This window comes from Pimephales promelas, chromosome 19 (assembly GCF_988280905.1).
Source record: "Pimephales promelas chromosome 19, fPimPro1.hap1.1, whole genome shotgun sequence".
In the NCBI taxonomy this organism is placed as follows: Eukaryota; Metazoa; Chordata; class Actinopteri; order Cypriniformes; family Leuciscidae; genus Pimephales; species Pimephales promelas.
In genome coordinates this window covers 18,002,156-18,022,639 of record NC_142787.1, presented here as the reverse complement: position 1 = coordinate 18,022,639, position 20,484 = coordinate 18,002,156, and the positions used below count along the sequence as shown (strand labels likewise).

Sequence of the window (20,484 nt, the reverse complement as noted above, 5' to 3'; positions counted from 1 at the left end):
TACAACAATTGCCATGACGACAAAGAGTTGCATGTGCACATGTGTACAAACATCATTTGCAGAATATAACCTACAAAATAGCAATTTCAGCTTCAATTTTCCCCCTGTATATCGCCCGCTTCCGTCCTGTCTCTTCATTACCCCCCCCCCACCCCCCACCCCCCACACCACACAGACACACACTCTTTTCTGAGTCGCTCTTTGTCTGACAGGGTGCAATGTCATTATCTGAAGGATAGAGAAATGTTCCGGTGTGCTGTCAATTGCTGTCTCTTCCCCATCAACACGGTGCTTTTCTCTCACATTCTGGGTCGCCATCTCTCTCTCTCTCGCTGTCTTCGCCCCTTCCTCCTTTTCCCTTATCAATATTTCAGAAGAAGAATGGACAATTTTGCCATAGCTTGTTTTGGTGTTGGGGGAAATTGTCCAACTATTTCTTAAACCATTTTTAAAGCTTTTGAAGATTTCACTGATTTCCCTCAGTAACAAAGCATTGGCTTGAATCCAATTTCAGTGGCATTTTCAGCTGGATTTTTTCATTAACCAAACATGCAGGTCATATCCTCAGTTTAAATTTAGGTTCAAATTTAGGTTAAGCATTTTGTAAATCAATAAAGGATTGTTCTGAGGTAAACTCTAAGGACAGACTCTGTTTTGTGCCAAGAGTTTTTTTTTTAACCTTCAAAATTTAATATCTAGATCCATGATAAAAAAGAATGTTGTATAAATGATTATTGTAGGCAAAAAAGTGTTTGTCTAAAATTCAGACTGATCTCATGAAATGGCGTATGTATGACACGCCAATTCGTATTTCCATTTTTGGTGTGCAACCAACACGCATAATCGCTTTTCAGCGTGTTTATGAACGCTGTTGACTTAACGTTACATTACAGTACATAAATCTATGACCTATCCCAACCCCGTCCCTAAACCTACCCGTCACTGGGGTTAATAGCATTTATGAGTCTTACCCAACCATCCTAGGAAAAAAATATCACTCCCCAGATGTAGATCTACATTTTGCTTCGTTTCGCTCGGACATTTAACAGCGTGTACATACACGCTGAATTACTCGGACATTTAACGCGGAGACTCGCGGATAGCTGAAAATGCGTATAGATAACATGCCACTTGACTTGAAAGTGGCGTGTATGTTTACACAAAAGTCATGATGTCATGTTGTGAAATCATATTTTTCAATAAGATAACACTCGGGATAGCGTTAGAATATTATTGTACGTGGCAATGTTCATTTATTTGGTCTTGGCTAGATCTGCTATGCTTCTACTGCTGCTGAAGAAGTGTGGACTTGCTACAGCTATTTGATACACAGACGTGCCTCTGTGAGCATGTATGCTTCTACTGCTGCATGTGTAACGGACAAAGGGCAGTAAGAGCTGTGTGTGTAAACCTCACTCCCCTAGACTGACTCTAGTAGCTGTGGTCTTTAGCGTCCTTGTTAGCACGCCTGCTTCCCATGCCAGAGAACTCGGTTCGAACCCCGCTTGTGCGGGTCGAGTAGGACTGTTGAATCGCCAACACCTCTGATTGCCCAATATGCCCACATGTTCATCAAATATGTCTGTGATTGGCTACAATGATCAGTGCTTATAAAACATGCTAAAAATATACATCAATGACGCTCTTCCCCGAACGCTTACACATACAGACGGGAGCGTTTAAAAGCACCGCTCCCACTTTCACACATTGTTTCCCACAGGGACACAATGGCCAATCAGGTGTTTACGATTCCACTCAACAGCACTTAAAGCATCATATTTTTAAAATTTCAATGCCGACTTGGTACTGAAGTCTGTATTTTTGACAACACTAAATGGACATAAATCCCATGGCAGATCTAGGCAGGTGGAGCCGGGTGGAGGTGAAGGGTCAGCCCGTTCTCATCCCAAGACGTCATCTGTCTGACGCTTTTAACCATACGTCAACATCTGACATTTTAGGGTACCCTTTAACGTCAGTTAGATGACGCTATCTAATCCTAACCCTACCCCAGGCCTAAACCTACCCGTGTCATCTAACTGACGCTAAAGGTAAAGCGTCAGTTACTGTAGATGATGCCCTAGGATCATCATCAAAGGGTATACCATAAAACGTCGGATGTTGACGTATGGTTAAAAGCGTCAGTTAGTAGATGTCTTGGGATGAGTATGTGTTGGAAGGGTTTCAGAGGAACTCTAATAGCATGCTGCAAGACTGATTCTCGCTGCAAATAATGAACCAGTATATTTAAATGTTGAACAAACAATCTCATTGACTGCAAGTTCAGCAGAGGCCAATTAGCTTGTGCCACGTGGTAATGATGAAAAGGACTTACCACCCTGCGCCCTCTAGAGTTTCATGACTGAACTAGATATACATATAAATAAACGTAATAACATGTTGCTACATGATAGCCACATAATAATTATTACTCAATCATTATAAATAAATCATATTTACTGAAATGCATTTTCAATGATAAGCATTCAAGATGGTTTGAAAGCAGAAATGTGGAGCTTGTATTTTTTTAATGCTGATATTAATCTGAAATCAGTGGCGGCTGGTGAAAATTATTGTAGGGGGGGCTGAATAAGAGGGGGGTCTGGGGGTTCCCCCCCTAGAAAATTTTGAATTTAGTAGATGTGATTTCCTGCATTCTGGTGCATTTTAGGCCTTAGGCCATGCCCTTACCTATACCAATAAAATAACTTAAACCAGTCAATACCAATGGTCAAATAATACAGTAATAATAATAACAGTTAATGATAATGAACAAGTTGCATGTTTATTATGCTCTGTGTGCTGACAGAAAAAGTGCAAACGCATAATATTGATAAATTATAATATAGGTAATACAAAAAATAATAGGTAATACAACAATCTAGTTTAATCAATCCCCAGCTGTAGACTACATATTTTTGACAAATTGACAATTGGATAATGGATAACAATGTGTTGATACTAGAGAAAGAGAGGGAGAAAAGGCTCTGAAAGAGAGGGTGGGACAACATTCTTGAGGGTAACACCCAAGTATGAGAAGAAAGTTGATTTTAGCTAGTATGAAACACAGTAATCTAGCTCAGAACTTAAAAACATCAAAAACAAAGCAAACACACACAGGTATTATTAATATTCCTATAACTATTTTAATATCAAATGTGTGTGAAACAGTGTTTATGTGTGTGTGAGTGAGTGAGTGAGTGACAGAGACAGACAGGTCAATTACCACGACTAACTTTACATTATTTCCACTCGACGTCACTGGCGCTGCCATTCTGCTCTCATCTGAGGTAAAAAAATGTCCCGTCACGTGCGCGTGCACGGTGCACTCCCCTAATCTGATACTGTGGGCGATATTTTCAGCGCCCCCAAACCATAAAATTTGACGACGCTGATTGGCGAAATATAAACTTTTTTGCATAGCAACCGGGGAAATATTGGCTTAAATTCCAGCACTGTGGGGCTGAGCGAACTGGCGCCCTGAGAAGACAGCCTATTGGCTATACTACTACACCAACATGATAAAAGTAACGAAAGTGAATGCAAATATAATTCTGGTGAGTTCAAAACACTTTTCAAAGTAAAACCATTATTAGCATATAATTAACACAGATTATTTTTAAAAATGATAAATTATAATATATATTAAAAAAACAGACAGACAGGTCGGAGGGAGGGCGGCGCCCCAGCGCCCTCTATGGGCGAGCCGCCCCTGTCTGAAATGTTTAAGTTTTCTGGCTATATTTTCAAAAGCATTTTCCAGGTTTGAAGCCCTTTAGACTTCAATTATACAATAAGTTCATTGCTGTAAAAAGTTTTTTTTCTTTGAAAGACTTATTTTAACTCAAAACCTTCCTTTAAATTGATTCAAGTCAAAAAATCAGTCAGCACTACTGAAATGTCTGTCAATAAATGTAATGAACATGTTTCCAGCTTCTTTTGTTCAAGTAATGAATGAGAAAGATCATCCCGCTCGTGAGAGATATATTTAGAGTACACACTCTTCACTTCATTCTGTTTGTCATGTATAAAGAACTTTCATGACCCAATCCAGTCACACGGATCAAAGGGAAGGCGTGCGATACGTCAGAACTGCGATCTCATATCCAGCTCTCGTGTGAATTCACCAGTTGAATTTTAATGCGAAACTCACACAGCGATACATTCCTCCCCTCTTTAACATTTTAATTTCAAGCAGGGCCCAAAGAGACCCCCCTCATCCCCCCATGAAAATGCATTCAGTTATTTGTTTCGGGGTATTTGTTAAAGGCATGCATAAAATATGAAGAAAAAAAAAATCTATTCTGTGATGCAAGGCCTCACACCAAAGTGCAACATTGGCATTTCCATTTAAATTTTTAAAATCCCAAACACTATTTGTGAAAAATGCAAATGCTGTATTAATATTCCACATGAAAGAGGAGCATTAGTCATGGATTATATAATTCAAATGAAAATGTTTTGTATTAGGTAACATTTGCAATAGAGAATAATGGACAAGGCAAAGCGAGGAAAAGAAAAACACTCGAGCACAGCAGTTTTGCGAGAGACAAGGGAACACTGCACATCACTACCATGATGACACCTTACAGAAACCACTGACAGTGAAAAACAACGAGGAAAAAAAAAAACCCTCACCCAGGTCCGAGTAACGGCTTTTTCAGTTCAGTTCAGCATTGTTGCGGAGCAGAGCCCAGTACGGGAGCATCGCTGATGACACAGTAAAAACTGATTCATAATTAAGTCAGACCAGCCAAGCTTCAAGCTCCCATTATGAGGGCCGAGAATACATGTCCATTAAGAGCCACTTTACGCTGCACTGGGGAGACGCCGCTGCTCTTAATGATGAAGTTAGCAATAATTTAGACTTGTATATCATGGTCTTTCTTTCTCCCAAATGCAGGCATAATGATTTTATTGATGGAGTCGGAGATCAAAGCCGTGTGTGTATACCGTTTGTACTGTTTAAACTCGTATTTATAGTTGTTTATATTCTCAATTAATCAAAGAAATACAACATATGGAGATGAATTAAACCAATTAATTGTATATTGCTATGATAACAAAATGAGGAAGATTCAGACATAGCGTGGCAGACAAAAGCATCAAATAAACATTTGCTTTGGAATTCAATATTTTAAGCAATCTCATATGAGTGAAAGTGCTGTAGTTAGATTAACAAGTTGACAATGAGTAGCTTAAGGTCACATTAGCGAGATTTTGCGCATCAAAATTTGTAGGACAGTTGACAGCACTTGGCATTTTAGACATAACATTGCGAGTTATTTTGCCTATTTTCAAAACCATGAAGACAAAGCAGAATTAAGTATAGTCCATCTCCAAGCAACACAGAATGAATCAGTTGAGGAAATGATTCAATGACTCGTTCATGAAGAATTGCTGCGTCTGAAATCACATACGGTAGTACATTTGGTTTGAAACTTTACTATCGCTAAAAAGAAAGTTCTATATTATAGTATGTGTGTAGTATGAATGAAATTCAGATGTACTACATACAACACAGTCATTGACATTTGGTTTTGCTTCACTTCCATTCACAAATCCTGTCCTGTAGCTTCATGGGATAGTAAAATGTCCGATGATTGCACATTTCAGAATCTCACCGGAAGTAGTATATCATACGGGTACTTTTCACCTACTTCTTTATGAATACTATGAATTTAGAAATATTACTCAGCACACATTCAGTAGGTATATTCCAGTCCGTTCTCATCCTAGGGCATCATATAGTGACACTTTTGACAATGCGTATACATCCAACGCACATGGCTCCCTTTAAGGCCAATTTATACTTCTGCGTCGGGTGCGCGGTAGGTACGGCATAGCATACCCTTCGGCGTAGCCTCATGCGCACCTCCTCAAAAATGTATATACACATCGCGATGACGCGGACTGGAAGATCTGTGATTGGTCGGCTTGGTAACATCGCATTTCCTCCTACTCATTTCCGCACGTACCATCTCACACATTTTCGCACGCACCATCTCCTCCGACGTCTTCTCTCATTTCTGCCTTTTGGTTTTGGTAATTTCACTAAAATTAACTGTTTTTCCACCTCAATAAGCTCCAACTCCAACATGATCCGCTCTCTTTCGGTCGCCATTGCTTGTAGTAACCTAGCCGCGAGGAATCTAAACACAGTGGAACATTAAAACCCTCCGCCGCCAACTAGCGTTTCGGAGCAGTACTGCAGAGCAACCAAGACCTGAACGCAGAAGTACACTGCGGCGTACTCTCGACGTAGAAGTATAAATTGGCCTTTAGCGTCAACATGAGACTCAGATATATATGGGCCAGAAGGCGCCTCCTAGTGGTCTAACCCTAACCCTACCCCAGACCTAAACCTACCCATAACCAAGGGTGCCATGTGCGTTGGATGTACGCATTGTCAAAAGCGTCACTAAATGACGCCCTAGCATGAGAATACATTGCATATTCACACACAGCGAGTCGATTGTTCATTCCAGGATCAATCAGAGTTTTGAATTCATTCATCATTTAAGTGAATCACTCACTCAATCATCATGATTTTCTTTTCTTTTCTTTCTTTCATTTCATAATATCTAATGTATGGTGAAACATGGTCCAGGACTGCCTCTGATGCCCTCCTCAACAAAATATGTGCATTACATCACTGAGCATGAGCAAGCGTGAGAGAGAATATATACGTTGTGTTTTGAGGACGAGAGGTCGATGACTAAGCACTTTTCTTTTTTCAAAATCTAAGTGCATGTTAAAGACAGAGTGGCAGTGACTGAGAGAAAATAAGCATTAACATGGTAAAATACAGCTTAGGTTGGAACCAGTGTACTTATTATTACTTAGGCTACTTGAGTTCGAGAGTGTATGGGAAGTCTGACATGATGATGTCACCCGGTGAGAAATATGACCTACATGCACACAAAGGAGTGTACGCTCACTCGATGCTCTCCTACACCACGAAACGTTGGATGGGATGTCATGTCACTTATCTTAAGCAGTGCAGAGATGTGTCAGGAGATGATAACACCGAGTCTGACTGAAAAACGCTGACTGCGCGGATTCATGAACGATCGCCGGGGACCAAACATCTAGAATCACAACATGAATGCCTTTCAAGTTTTGTAAAAAATTATAGGAAGTGAAAACTGAGCTTTGTGCCAAGTTCTTGATTCGCTGCCTCAACACTTGCAACTCTTCATTTGCGAATTTGGAGCGCTTGACAAATTACACTCAAAGTATTGTGCTCCCAGCTCAGACTAATTACATTTAATTTATTTATTACTTCCCATTTTTAACTTTAGGTTCTTAGTTAACTTTCTCACTTCAGAGTATTAATTTTCAATTTTCATAGTGATTGAACATGTACAAAGTGCACAGTGGTTTTTTTAATGAATTCTGGATTATAACGTGCACTTCCTCCCTTCCAACGGGGCTTAGGGAGCGCACGCAATCTCTTGATAATGTTGATGAGAGCATTATAGGTAATGACTTCAACAATAGCAACAGTCATACTCATTTTCATTTTCGTGATTGCGTTCAGTCTAACGTAAAGCCCTCCTCTCCTCTGTTTGCACGACGATTCAACTGGGAGCTTCCCTTAACGGAGCGGCTTCTGATCTCTTCCATACTGCATCATTCTGTCAACATGGACGTCTTGTTGCTTCCATTCACGCTGCGACTACACGCTTTCACTTTCCTTCCCTAAAATATTCCTCTTTAAATCATATGCGTTTTTGTTTGAACCCACTACTGTTTGTCAGCCCTCATTTACAAAGAGGGAACGTCTATTTTAAGCTCTGCGCCATAGACCAGCCACCCACACGCTGCTAGTGAAGGAGAGAGAAAGAGAAGAAGGAGATAAGAGAGAGAGAGAGGCACGTTATCAGAGCTGCAGAAGCTCTGAGGGTAGAGAATGAGGTTTGAGTATGTGTGTCAACAGTTCATCAAAAGCAACAATGCTGTGTTGGCACAGCAACAGTTTATTTAACAACACATAGGCAGATGCATTAGATGATACATTCGATATGACATTTTCTTCAAACAGAAAAGAAACAGGAAATGGAACTGTCCAGAGTTTCAAAAGTCGCATGACTTTCTGTCTTCCGAGCAGCACAAAGGGAGACCATTTTCCATGCTCTTATCCATGCAATTACAATGAATGGGGACTGAGGCTTTCAAGCTTAAAAAAGGATGCAAAATCACCATGAAAGTAGTCGACTTAATAAGAGTTTAGAAAAAAATGTAACATGAAAATGTTATGTAAAATGATTCAAATAAGCTAATTTGTGACATTGAATATGTGAACCTCTTTGTACAAAAGGTCAGATTTTCTTGCTTCCATAAAGCATGTGATGCTTGGAGCACAAAAGAACAACATTTGAAGACATCTTTTTCCATGCAATTAGTGAACAGTTGACACTTTTTACAAAATCCCCATTAAAAGTATCATTGACAGTGTATTCAACGTCTTAAGAAATCATAAACAGACCAAAATGTATGCCATTTTTTTTGTAACTCATTTTAGTCAATAACTTTGATTCATGTATGAATCATTCAGACCAGTTTTGCAAACACTAAAAGATCTGACTTAAAAGAATCATGGACCTGCAAAGGCGAGCTATGTTGAATTTTAATATTTTCAGTAAATAATGATTTTGAATTTTCTAATTTTTGGGTGAACTATACCCCTTTAACAGTCCTCTAAGCACTATTAAAGGGGGTCTCACCTCCAGAAGGTAGACTATGACTATGTGTATGAGTCTGTGTGCTCGTTCCTATCTTCACATCATTCTGTAACCACCAGGAAAATAGCACATGCTGAACTCTGCAGTTGCGAAGAGGGTTTTTTTTTTCCCCTCACTGTGCATTTCAACACCAGGGACAGCAGAAGACGCTCAGTACTGACCATGATTGCAGCTCTCACCGAGCCTCATTTTGTCCTCAAGTGCTTTCAGATTGCCTTCAACCACTGTCTGTCCATCTATCTGACTTGCTCTGTCACTCTGTCCGCTGCACAGAAAAGAAGTAAAGATTGTTTTCTTTTCTTTTTTTTTTCTTTTTTTTTTTTAAAGTTTGTGTGTAAACATTTGATTGATATAAAGTGCTCAGCAGGACAGTTCTAGAATATTTGGGGTATTTGGGGCTCTGACATCTGTGGGTGCATATGAGAGTCATTCTTTGAATTATTGGAATATGATACACTTCCTTTTTCATTTTTTATGAAGTCAATCTTTCAGTATTACTGGTGCAAAAAGGTTTGTTTAACCTTCTCAGCCTCAAAACCACATGAAGGTCAAAAGTTGTGAATTTTTATGACTGTGTGTAGTTCAGAAGTTTGAGACCACATTGAAAATCTGGGCTGTTAAATTATATATATGAAGATCCTGTTGGCCTTTTTTTTTTTTTTGACCAAAACACATTGGACACAGCTTTATAATAAAATTGGATTGTTGTTGTTGTTGTTGTTTTTTTCTAGTTCTATTTAAAAGTTAGCTGGCTGTTACAGCAAGTACGTTTAAAAAAAAAAATAAAAATAGTATGGATTTGCCAAAGTTTGCAAGGCAAATGGCACCATGCCTTCATAAAAGAGTTTTGCAAAAATCACAAATGGCCAGGCTTGTGTTTTAGAGTTTGCCAAAAGGAAAAAAGAAATCTTGAGCATAAGTTCAGGTAATGAAGGTACAAAATTCCTTTTTGTTTTCAGAATTAAATCTGTCAAATATTTAGTGCTTAACACATATGCACAGCTGACTAAAAAGTAAAAAAAATAAAATAAAATAAAAAACATTAGATTTTTTACCCAGTTGGGTAACACTTTATAATAACTACACACTAATAATCATTAGTTAAGCATGAGTAAACAATTAATTCATCATCATCCATAAAGCATACATACATTAATAAGCAGTTTATAAATACAGATATTAATGCTTTCTTCTTGATTTAAAAGCATATATATAATTTGTTTAATAACTGTATTTTCATCCTTTATTAATGGTCATTTTATAATTTCTTAATGAAGATTTACATTTTTTATAAATATTTAAGAGTTTTCAGTGGTTCATAAAATTACTTAGAAATCTAAGTAAATGATTAATAAACTATTTAAATGTACCTTCATACATCTTATTTTTCAGACATATAGTGATGGCTACGTAATTAGTGTGTTTATGAATGTTTTATTAACATGTATTTATGCTGTAATTCAGGGTTAATTTGGATATTATAAAGCATTTAGTAGTGGTCAGTTAACTATGTTTATGAGCTCAAGTGAGGACGACTATTTATGTCTTTATAAAGGAGATTAAAAGGCTGTTAAATATTTCTATGTTCTGTATCGCTGTGTTTTGTTTGTTACATTTGACTTAGAAGATTGATGCGCCTTTAAAAATCCTTTATAAATGCTTTACAAAGCATGAATAGTCCACACTTTAGATGAGCTCACAAAATAGTTAACTGACCACTACTAATGCTTTACTACCTGTATTTACTACATTTACTTACACTTTCTAAGTGATCTTATGAATGACTGACAACTCCTTAATAACTGTTTTGTAAATAATGCTACACTTAATTTAGAAATTATTAATTGATCATTAACAAAGTATGAAAATAATTATTAAACCATTATAGATATCCTTATAAATCAAGAAAAAATGATTTATAGCTGTATTTATAAACTGCTTATTAATGCTTTATAAATGATGAATTAACTGATTTCTCATGCTTAACTAATGATTAATAGCGTGCAGTTATTGTAAAGTGTTACCAAAAGGGGTTTTCAAAACAGACTGCTGTCCCGTTATTAAAATGTCCTGTTCTGCTATAAGCGATGTGCCAGATATTCTGCCAATAGTCAGGAGTCTGTTTTGCGAGATTGGATATGAGGTATATAGCAGCTCTGGATTGTTTTATTAGTGGTCAAAAAAGGGCACAAAATGTTACTGTGAAAGACAAGGTAATAAAAATATTCAGAAGTACACCATGCTGCCCATCTTATCTGTCTCAGGATGGTGAGTGACTGAATACAGCCATGATTCAATATGGAAAAATATTCAGTCCCATTGTTTTGATGTCTGTGTTAGGCTGCCATTTTTTGCATGCTATGCATCATCTGCACAGTGTACTGAATACAAGTATCAAATATTCATATCAGTGTTTGAATGTGTGTCGATGTTTATGAAATGCATTTTATATGTTTAGTTTGTGAGCAATCTTTGCATTTTCAGGGTTTGTGTGACCTCCTGCAAGGGTCCTCTGCATGTGAGCAATGTTAGGGAAACTACTTGTCAAACTATTCATGATTTAAAGCATGTCATCTGAGCCCGATCTCATGAAAGTTCGTATAGTTTTTGCGTGCATATGGTATTTTTCGTGGGCATATGATACGCACTTTATGCGTATAATACGCACAAACTCCCCACTCCCCTCCCCCCTAAACCTACCCAAGGGGTTTTCAGTGCGTAGCATATGCAAGCAAAAAAAAAAAAAAAAAAAACATTTTTGGCGTAAAAATGCCACGAGAAATGACATTTGTGGTATAGATACGCACTTTCATGAGACTGTGTTGGTCATCTATAGTCAAGATACCAGTGGGTGAATGAATGAAAGAATGAATGGATTAATGAATTCATTCATTCAGTTTTTTGTTTGTTTGTTTTTGCTTGCTTGCATGTATAATACATTCTTTCTCTGCTAATTAGAAACATTTTTCTAAACTAATCTCAGTTCTGTCAAAACAATTAACATAGACATGTTTTAATTCTGACATGTAGCACCACAAAATGTCTGCCACATTATTTTCAGATGTTAAAATTATAAACATTGACAACCAAATTTAGATTTTATCATTTAATATATTCAATAAAGTATTATAATCTTTTAAATGGTTATAATTCATAGGCCTACTAAGAAAGGAAAAAAAAAAATGATAGATTTTTAATGTTTGCTACTTCAGCTACTTTAATTGAAGTGTTGCGGAACTCTAACAGAAGCTGAACTATAATATTTGACCTTAATCTAATTAATATTCATTAGCCATTTCATGACATCAGCATGTCCCCAACCTCCACACTTCAAAACTATTCCACATACAGTAATAATATAAATTGAAGCGCATGGAATTGTCTGAATTCTTTCGAAGGCCGGGTTACATACTTACAATACTGTTCTGCCACTCAGACCTTCATTCATCCTTCACACTTCCTCATTTCAGATGCATTTTCTTTCATTTTCCTGTGCGTTTTTGCACACCGGTTTGGCAGAGGTGTGGCATCAAACTGAAAATTCACCCCGTCTCCTCAAGGCCACCTTTAACATGTGCCTCAACGTGAGGCAGAACCCTGTTTGTGGGCGGTCGGACCTGCCGAGATGGAATCCTCTATTGGAGATTGGTTTTGGAATTTGAATGGAAGTGTTGGACCCGCGGCTTGAAATTGGTGAGATTGAAGTGAGATGGGTTTTAGAGGATGAGGTGGAGATGAGGTTGACCTTGACCTTTTTATCCCTCCCATCTCGACGGCACTTCCTTTTGTCCCGCCACCGCAAATGTACTTTTAACATTGAGCCTGAGAGTTAGTCTTTTTACATCTATATGTCTTTTCATCCTCTGTCTCTCTCTGCTTTCTCTCTCTCGCTGTCTCTTTCTCACTGTGTGGTCGGACCTGCATGGTAAACCCTACGTTATGGGGACTACGTTGAGGGGTAGGGGATGGAATATACAGTTTGTACATTATAAAAATCTATGGAATGTCCCCATAAAACTTGAAAACCGTGTGTGTGTGCATCCTTATTGCTGGATTTTAAAAGACCGAAGGTGCTACACGCATGCGGAGGGGAAGATAGCTTCCTGGGTTTTAAAAGAAAGACCATTGGAAAGCTGGATGGACAGGCGCAGGGATTTGGTGTGTCATCAGACTGGCCAGACTTAAACAATCTATGTTGGAGGACAGGTACTGAATTGGAGTGGACTTCTCACTACCAACCTGTAGAGGTCTCTGATGCAGTCGTAGAGGACCCATCTGTCATCAAACTCCAGGGAAAGTTGGCAAAACTGCCCTGTGCGGACCATATTACACACTATCTACAACAATGCCACCATCAGTGAGAAAATCCTCAGTTTCTGTCTAAAAGCACATCTGCACATCTTTTTTTTTAGGAATTGCTAATGCAGCAGATATTTTTAACATCTCCCAGAATGGCAAAACAGTTACACTATTTGAGGTGTCATGTGCATTTGACTTGTTTATGGAGGGCTCTTAGTGCTCTAAGACTCTAAAATATCAGTCATTGATATTGACCATTGAGAACCTTGGGTACAAATGGCAGCTTATTGTGCTAGTGTTTGCAGTCTGGGTCATGTACAAAGGCTGGCGATCCATGGACTATGCATTGGGGGGGATTTCTAAAATGATCCAAACAGTTGGCAAAATACTGTTCAATCTTTGTAACTAGGAAGCATGTTTATTAGGAAAAGGCGATGCTTCCTGTACCCTTAGAACTGCATAAACAATGTGCTTAATCTGTTGGATTATTCAAATTGGATTCCTAGTGAAATTTGACCTGTAATGTGGAATCAAAAAAAGTATCAAATGTGTGCGTGCGTGTGTGTGTGTGTGTGTGTGTGTGTGTGTGTGTGATGATGCATGAAGGGCCCTCTCTGCCCCTGGACTGACGTTATACGTGAATAAGTCGACCATTCAGAGTGAGTCAGATTTCCTGATTCATAGCCAAGACCATGAGACACTATTGCACGTGAGAAAGTGTGTGGGGGTGTCCATGTTGTATGATGTTATAGAGTGCATACAATGGCAAAGGTCCTGACTAAACAGGCAATGGCACTTTATTGGACACTATGAAAAAGTCTCTCATATCGTTTTTACCTTCTTTCGCATGTTCCTTTAACTTTCAGTTATCACAAGGCCTCATTTTGGAGTTGGTTTTGCTTCACAGTCTCAATATCAATTGCTGACTGGATGACCTTGTTAGTTGTAAATAAAACGTTATTCTATGTACATCATTTTGTGAATGTATGTGTGTCAACAGCAAAATTGTTTCAAAGGTTGGGGTGATTTTTTAAAAGAAATTAACATCATCAAGAATGCATTATTGATTAAAAGCAACAGTAAAGACTTTGTTAATGAGAAATGTTTTTTTTAGCACCAAATCAGCATATTAGAATGATTTCTGAAGGATAATGTGACACTAAGGACTGGAGTAGTGATGCTGAAATAGAGTTTATGTACAACGTTTACTATATTTTCGATCAAATAATGCAGCCTCAGTGAGCATATGATAGATCAAAGACAGTAAACATCTTACTGACCCCAAACTTTTGATTGGTATTGTAGATAGATAAATAAATGTAAGGAAGAAAACACTATTCTCTATTTAATATACAGTATGACATCATCACTGTCTGTCTTGAATGCTGAACATTTAATTATCTTGATAATGATATATTTCATGTATAAGACTAAAATCCAGCAATTTCAATCTAAATGGCAGAGATGCTATTGTAATATTTGTATATTAAATTGTGGTTGGTCTTTTCTTCCTTATATTTGTTTATAGTCGGGTCAAGTCACCTTTATTTATATAGTGCTTTATTTAATACAGGGATAAACAGAAAAATAATGATTCAACGAGGTAAACAGAGTTTACTTCTGCTTTAAGAAAGAAAACAGTGTCATTGTTCAGCTGAAGTCAGTTCAGTGTTTATTCAGTTCCAATCAATAGACCCCTTTTGCGCCGACGTCACAGTTACGAACAAAGTGAAAACTGGAGGCGGCCAATACAAAACAGCACAGATTCGGCTACATAATAAGGAGCTTAAATAATTGTTACTATTATTAAATGTCATCTTGTTGTGTTGTTTGGTCCAAGAATTGATGAAAAATTAATATGCTGTATCTGGAACTTTTATTTCTAGAAAATATTCACATAATTAAAATCGCACTGTAATGTCACTCTTTACATTGTCATGGTCTCGGCGCTGGCTCGGCAGAACTGCGGATCGTACACCCAAGTCTTGTACAGGACCATATAGGCATCTAAAGATTTATATGCCCTCAGTTTCTATTTACGATCGGTTTCTAAGGTAGGTGTAGAAGTCAGGCCACTCAACCTAGGTAACGTACGTTAATCCTGTCAGATCATCCATGCATTGAGTGAGCGTGTAGGCGGCTACAGGTCGGCCAATCTGGTTCCGTCCGTTAAAAATAACTTTTGGAAATAACAATCGCGGTCCTGGACACTGAGTGACCTTAGACATTAAGATAATATCGGATTTACTCCAGTCATTTCTAAAAAACAAGCTAACAATCCTTGCTAACTAGCGTTAGTGAAGCGGCCAGAGGGATCTTTCTGCCTCCACCTAAGCTCCGCCCACAAAAAAAACGTCACTATGTTTACCAACTGAAACGGGGACTATAACACGATCATCAAATATGAAATGAGTTCAATTCATCTATAAAGCAGCTCTGTGGAAAACAGTGATGCCATTGTTCAGGTCAGTTTAGTTCTCATCCGATGCATGGCACACAATGCACACATAAGATTGAAATTGTCTCCAAAACCACATCTTAGCGGTTCGCGGTGAATTCGTTGAAGAAAACTGGGGGGAGAAGAAAGAGAATAAGAAAGTATGAGTGATTTTAATACAGCACTGCCTTGCATACAGTGTAATTTCACCTGAGGTGAAGTGGAACGCAAGTATTTGTTTTCGCAAGACAGCAAAGAAAGCCACTACAAGCCGGTACAAACATTCTAAAGAACACTTAAAAAAAAAAAAAAAATCCACGGTTGATTGCCCAGAGAGCTCTTTCTGCCTTCTGCATGCATAAGAGGCCTACTCATCAAATTCTGGTGGAAGTGTTCAGTGAGATGGAGCCCAATTCTGCCAAGGTACATCAGTATAGTAGATCTGTCAGCAGGCCGCATGCAGAAGACTTCTTGCATGATCTGCAGCTCACTCTATTGTCACATCCTGTATTACCCCTCGGGTGAAGAACTCTGATTGGCCGAGGCGGGTATAGCCAGGCTGTCACATGCTCCTGATGAGTGTGAATAGGCCTCGGGCTAGAAGAGGGGGTGTGCATGCAAACAGGTAGAACACAGGCAACTCTGACCCGGGGGGAGGTCACATATCCACGCGTTTCACACACACATACAGTATGCATAACAGTATAGTGTAGAAAAAGACAAGACAGAAAGTTAGACAGTGTATCGACTGTTTCTAGGGCATTGTTCACCCCCCAAAAAATATATAATTCTGTAAACATTTACTCACCCAGTTTTGTGTGGAAAACCTAAATCTGTTGGATACGCTTTGGTTCGAAATTAATCACAAGTGGTTTCTAGCTTCTGTGGTGTCAAAAATGAGGTTCCCATAGCACTAACAGGGAAAGCCATGGGTTTAACAAGAATGCATAAAAAGACAAATCGTCTACTGCAAATGCAATGAAAGCCACTTGGGATTTAAGCATACAGTTCTAATCGAAATTATTCCTTGCAAATCAAGTTTATTGGCAATTCTTTTTAACTTTCAGCTGTTTGCAATGAATAAAACAAACAATGTAACAACAAATGCAACTTTTTAATGACATCTGACCCCAAATTTTTGAACAGTTATGTGTAATGCACACGTCATATCATTTGTAATGCACACGTCAAGTTTGTATTTGTTTTTTTTCTTGACAGCAGTCCTCACGCAGTTTTGATTTTATTGAAAAAAGTTTTCAGAATGTTCTTTAAAAAAAATCATATTGGTTTGACAATATTTCACAACATATTACATGACAATGAGTAAATGATGACAGCAATTTAATTTTTGGATGACCTGTCCCTTTAAATCCCAACATCTTCACATAATTATGAGACCATTTACAGCCACCTTGGTTGTGTAGTATCCTCTCAATGCAAAGTGAAAGCAAGAGCACATATGATCACATATGATCACTACAAAGAGTGCTGAACCACAAAGTGCGACTGTCCGTTTCTTTAGCACCATGGTTTCATTATCTCTCCCATTATGCTAGCATTTAATAAACCCTGAGGATGTCAGAGAGGTAAAAGGAGAAAAAGATATGGCCTTGGTTAGTTGGAAAGGCTTTTGTTTTCTAAATCAGATATTTCTTTGCCCCCCCCCCCCCTCTTTCTCTCTCTCTCTCTTTCTCTTTCTCTCTTTCTCTCTCTCTCTTATCAGGATGACAAGTGCCATACCATTCTGTGAGACGTGCCAAGACAGAATGAGCATCTGTCAAAACACGTCGGTCCCAGCGGACGCTTCGCTGATGGACGCAGACACGCAGGAGAGAAAAAGATAGACGGAAAGAGAGGGAGATGGACAAGGGATGGCTGAAAAGAGTGGTGAATGATTTGAATGGGTGGGGTCCTGTCCTCACCTGCTGCGCCCACCAGCATCCTTGAACCCTGTTTCACCTCCAAAGCGGCGAGGGGTGGACGCAAAGGTCCTCCACATTGTGTCTTTTCTTTCTCTCTCCATTTTGATTGTGCATGCTTACAAGCATACTAATGAACTCAACAATAGAGAACAAGAAGAGAAATGGAAATGAATGCTGCAGCGGAAAATACAAATAAGTAAAAACAACACATTTGGTGTCTCTTTGCAGTCCAATGCATCTATTCAAGAGCCAAGGCATTTGAATTGCAAAGGACTATTAAAAATTGCTTTTGCAAATGCAACAGTAGGACACATTAATTCAGTCCCACTGCATGGTTTCGCCCCTTCATGCTAAACTTGAATCCATTTCAACAGGTCCAATCGCTCTTGTCTCCAGACAAACCAGTGAAAGATGACCCAATGGATATCTTGCAGGTTGTTCTTATTTGTTTAGGGAAAGACACAATTGGAGACAGACCGATATATCGGCAGGCCGATATTATCGGCAGGCCGATATTAGGCATTTTCCAAACTATCGGTATCGTTATAATGGCCGATAAATGAATATTTCAAAAATAAAATAAAAACGGACGAAACACGCTTCAACCATGTCATGAGTGTTGGAGTTGTATAGTTTGTCCACCAGAGGGCACTCTACAACATCACTGTTGGCTAACGTTAACATTAATGAGCTTTGGTTCCTCTGTTCGATGGCGAAAATAAAAGAAACAAGTTTATTTTTAAAATGCATTACATTACTTTAGTTAAAACTCATACATAACTGCAAATAACTAATGTTAGGGAAATATATGAATGTTTTGTTGCGCGTTTCTGAAAAAATAAAATAAAATATCGGCCGATATATCGGATTTTAAAACCAACAAATATTTGTATCGGTATCGGCCTTCAGAATCCTTTATCGATCGGGCTCTAGACACAATGAATGAACTAAATGAGAATATGAAGAGTTCAGATGCAAAAGCCTCTAAATGCCATTTGAAATTTTCTTCTAAAATGACAATTTTTATCAAGCTTGTACATTTAAGTTCAGTAATTTCACTTAAATGACAATTAATAGGTAATCGCCATTGCCAATTAAGTGAAATTACTGAACTTAAATATACAAGCTTAATATATTATGCAATTTTGCTTTTATATATAGTGTAAAGGTATTGATGCTTTTACTGGAAAACAAGATTGATACTGATTAACATTGTATGATTTGTGTATTTTATAAAAATCTTCATTTTATAAAATGTTATACAATATTGAACATATACAGCTCAAATAATTTGCTCTTCTAATCAGCTGTGAACTACCTGTTGCAAAATGGAGTAGGCTCTGTATCCCACTTCTCTACTGCCTCTATCAATATGTGACAAAACCATTTGAAAAACTAGACTAAAATTTGTTATTGCACTTTGAATGACACCTAAAGGGGCAGCTTGGTTACAACATCAGCAGTTTAGTAAAGGTAAAGCTGCATGCTAGGATTCTCGTAGTCGTTCCGCTGCATGTGCTGACTATGTTCCTGATGGCTACAGGCAACTCAGGGTGAATACACAGTGGGAGATCTCCTGAAAAGACAAAGTTACATTACCAATGCAAACACTGAGTAAAGCACACCATGCTGGAAGCGTTAATTACGCCCCCAGACACTCCGCTGCACCGCTAACGTTCACAGTATCACACAGATTTATGAGAGAATGTGTCGTTTATTTGTAAAATGACCCTTTCAATCATTCAATCATTCATCCGTTCATTCATTTTTTGTTATTTACAGATTGAGGGATAAATGAGCCGCCATCTGGAAGCAACAGGCGTCCCCTGATGTCGTGCCCTTGACAAGATCATGGCAAGAAAGTCTATAATCTACAGTAAAGTTGAGCACGGCTTTTGCAACCCGCTGTTTACATTGGCGCTGATTGAGCTGATCGGAGCCGTCCCTGAGGCGGCGAGACTTATCATTCACCGCAGAGGACCCGAGAACTGACAGAAGCCTTTCCTCCCCCCCCCCCAGGCAAATTACAGCCAGGTACACTAAATGTTCCCATCATCTCACACCTGCAATACAAAGACAAACAGGGGACTTTTTCCCTCTCTCTCTTGCTCTCTCTGCAGGTCTGCTAGATCCTGCTTCATTAGACGTGCAGCTGTTGAGTAGAAAGGCAGTAGAATGAGAGAGAGAACCCATGAGAGGTTAGCAGACATGTGACAGATGAAGAGAGAGAGAGAGAGGGAGAGAGAGAGAAAGAAAGAGCGAGGGAGCCAGAGAAAAAGGGAGGGAGGAAAACTAACAATGGCCTGTCATTCTGAGCGGCTGCCAAGCGATGCCCATAATTGATTGCTCGTCCCATTTTCAAAAGCTTTCTAGACACAGACACGCGCACACACACACACTGTTTGAACATAGACTATAGTAATAGAGGATGAATCAGTGCAAATCACAGACTCACACACCGTGAATTTGTGAAATGGAATATTTAGGTTTATAAAGGACAGTTCTGATTGGATGAACCGTGTTTGAGGCCGTTATGATGCGGGTAAATGCACACCTGTGACTGCACATTCTACATCAAATCACAAAGTTGGATAGTTGCTCAGCAACTGTATATAGCCTGTAAAAGAAAGAACTGTTTACTTCGATGTTAAAATAAAAATTTGGTCGTTCCAAACCTGTACGACTTTTTCGTCTGTACAAAAGGAGCTATTGAACAACACCTACAATGGAAGTCAGTGGGTCCAAAACAACATTTTGGCCATTTCACACAGAACACATGTAGGAAGTGACAAATTGTGACCCACACAGGAAAACATTTTATGTTTTTTTTATAAATAAAAGATAAAAACGTTACATTTTTATTCACGTAGCATCCATGCCAATCCAATCTTCACAACCAATATAAGAATATTTCACCGCTTTATAAGAAGAGAGCTTGGGTGTGTGTCAGTTTACTAGGCACATTTTAAGTGACTACCACAATTTTATTGTATTCTAATTTGCACTATATTTTATATTTTATTCTTAGTATATAGTAAACATGATTAAAAACTTTTTAAAAATGGGACTTTTATTATGT

The 20,484-nt window shown here is 38.4% G+C and overlaps 1 protein-coding gene across 16 annotated transcripts in view; it reads left to right on the top strand.

Annotated features, from left to right (window-relative positions):
* Nucleotides 1-20,484, top strand: part of LOC148970791 (uncharacterized) — a 264,684-nt gene that overhangs the window by 169,532 nt on the left and 74,668 nt on the right. For all 16 annotated transcript variants that reach the window (XR_016147675.1, XM_089123675.1, XM_089123678.1 and 13 more), the window contains 2 exons: nucleotides 17,207-17,471; nucleotides 19,188-19,439. The gene's annotated coding sequence lies outside the window, so the exon portion shown is untranslated. The remainder of the gene's footprint in view (nucleotides 1-17,206; nucleotides 17,472-19,187; nucleotides 19,440-20,484) is intronic.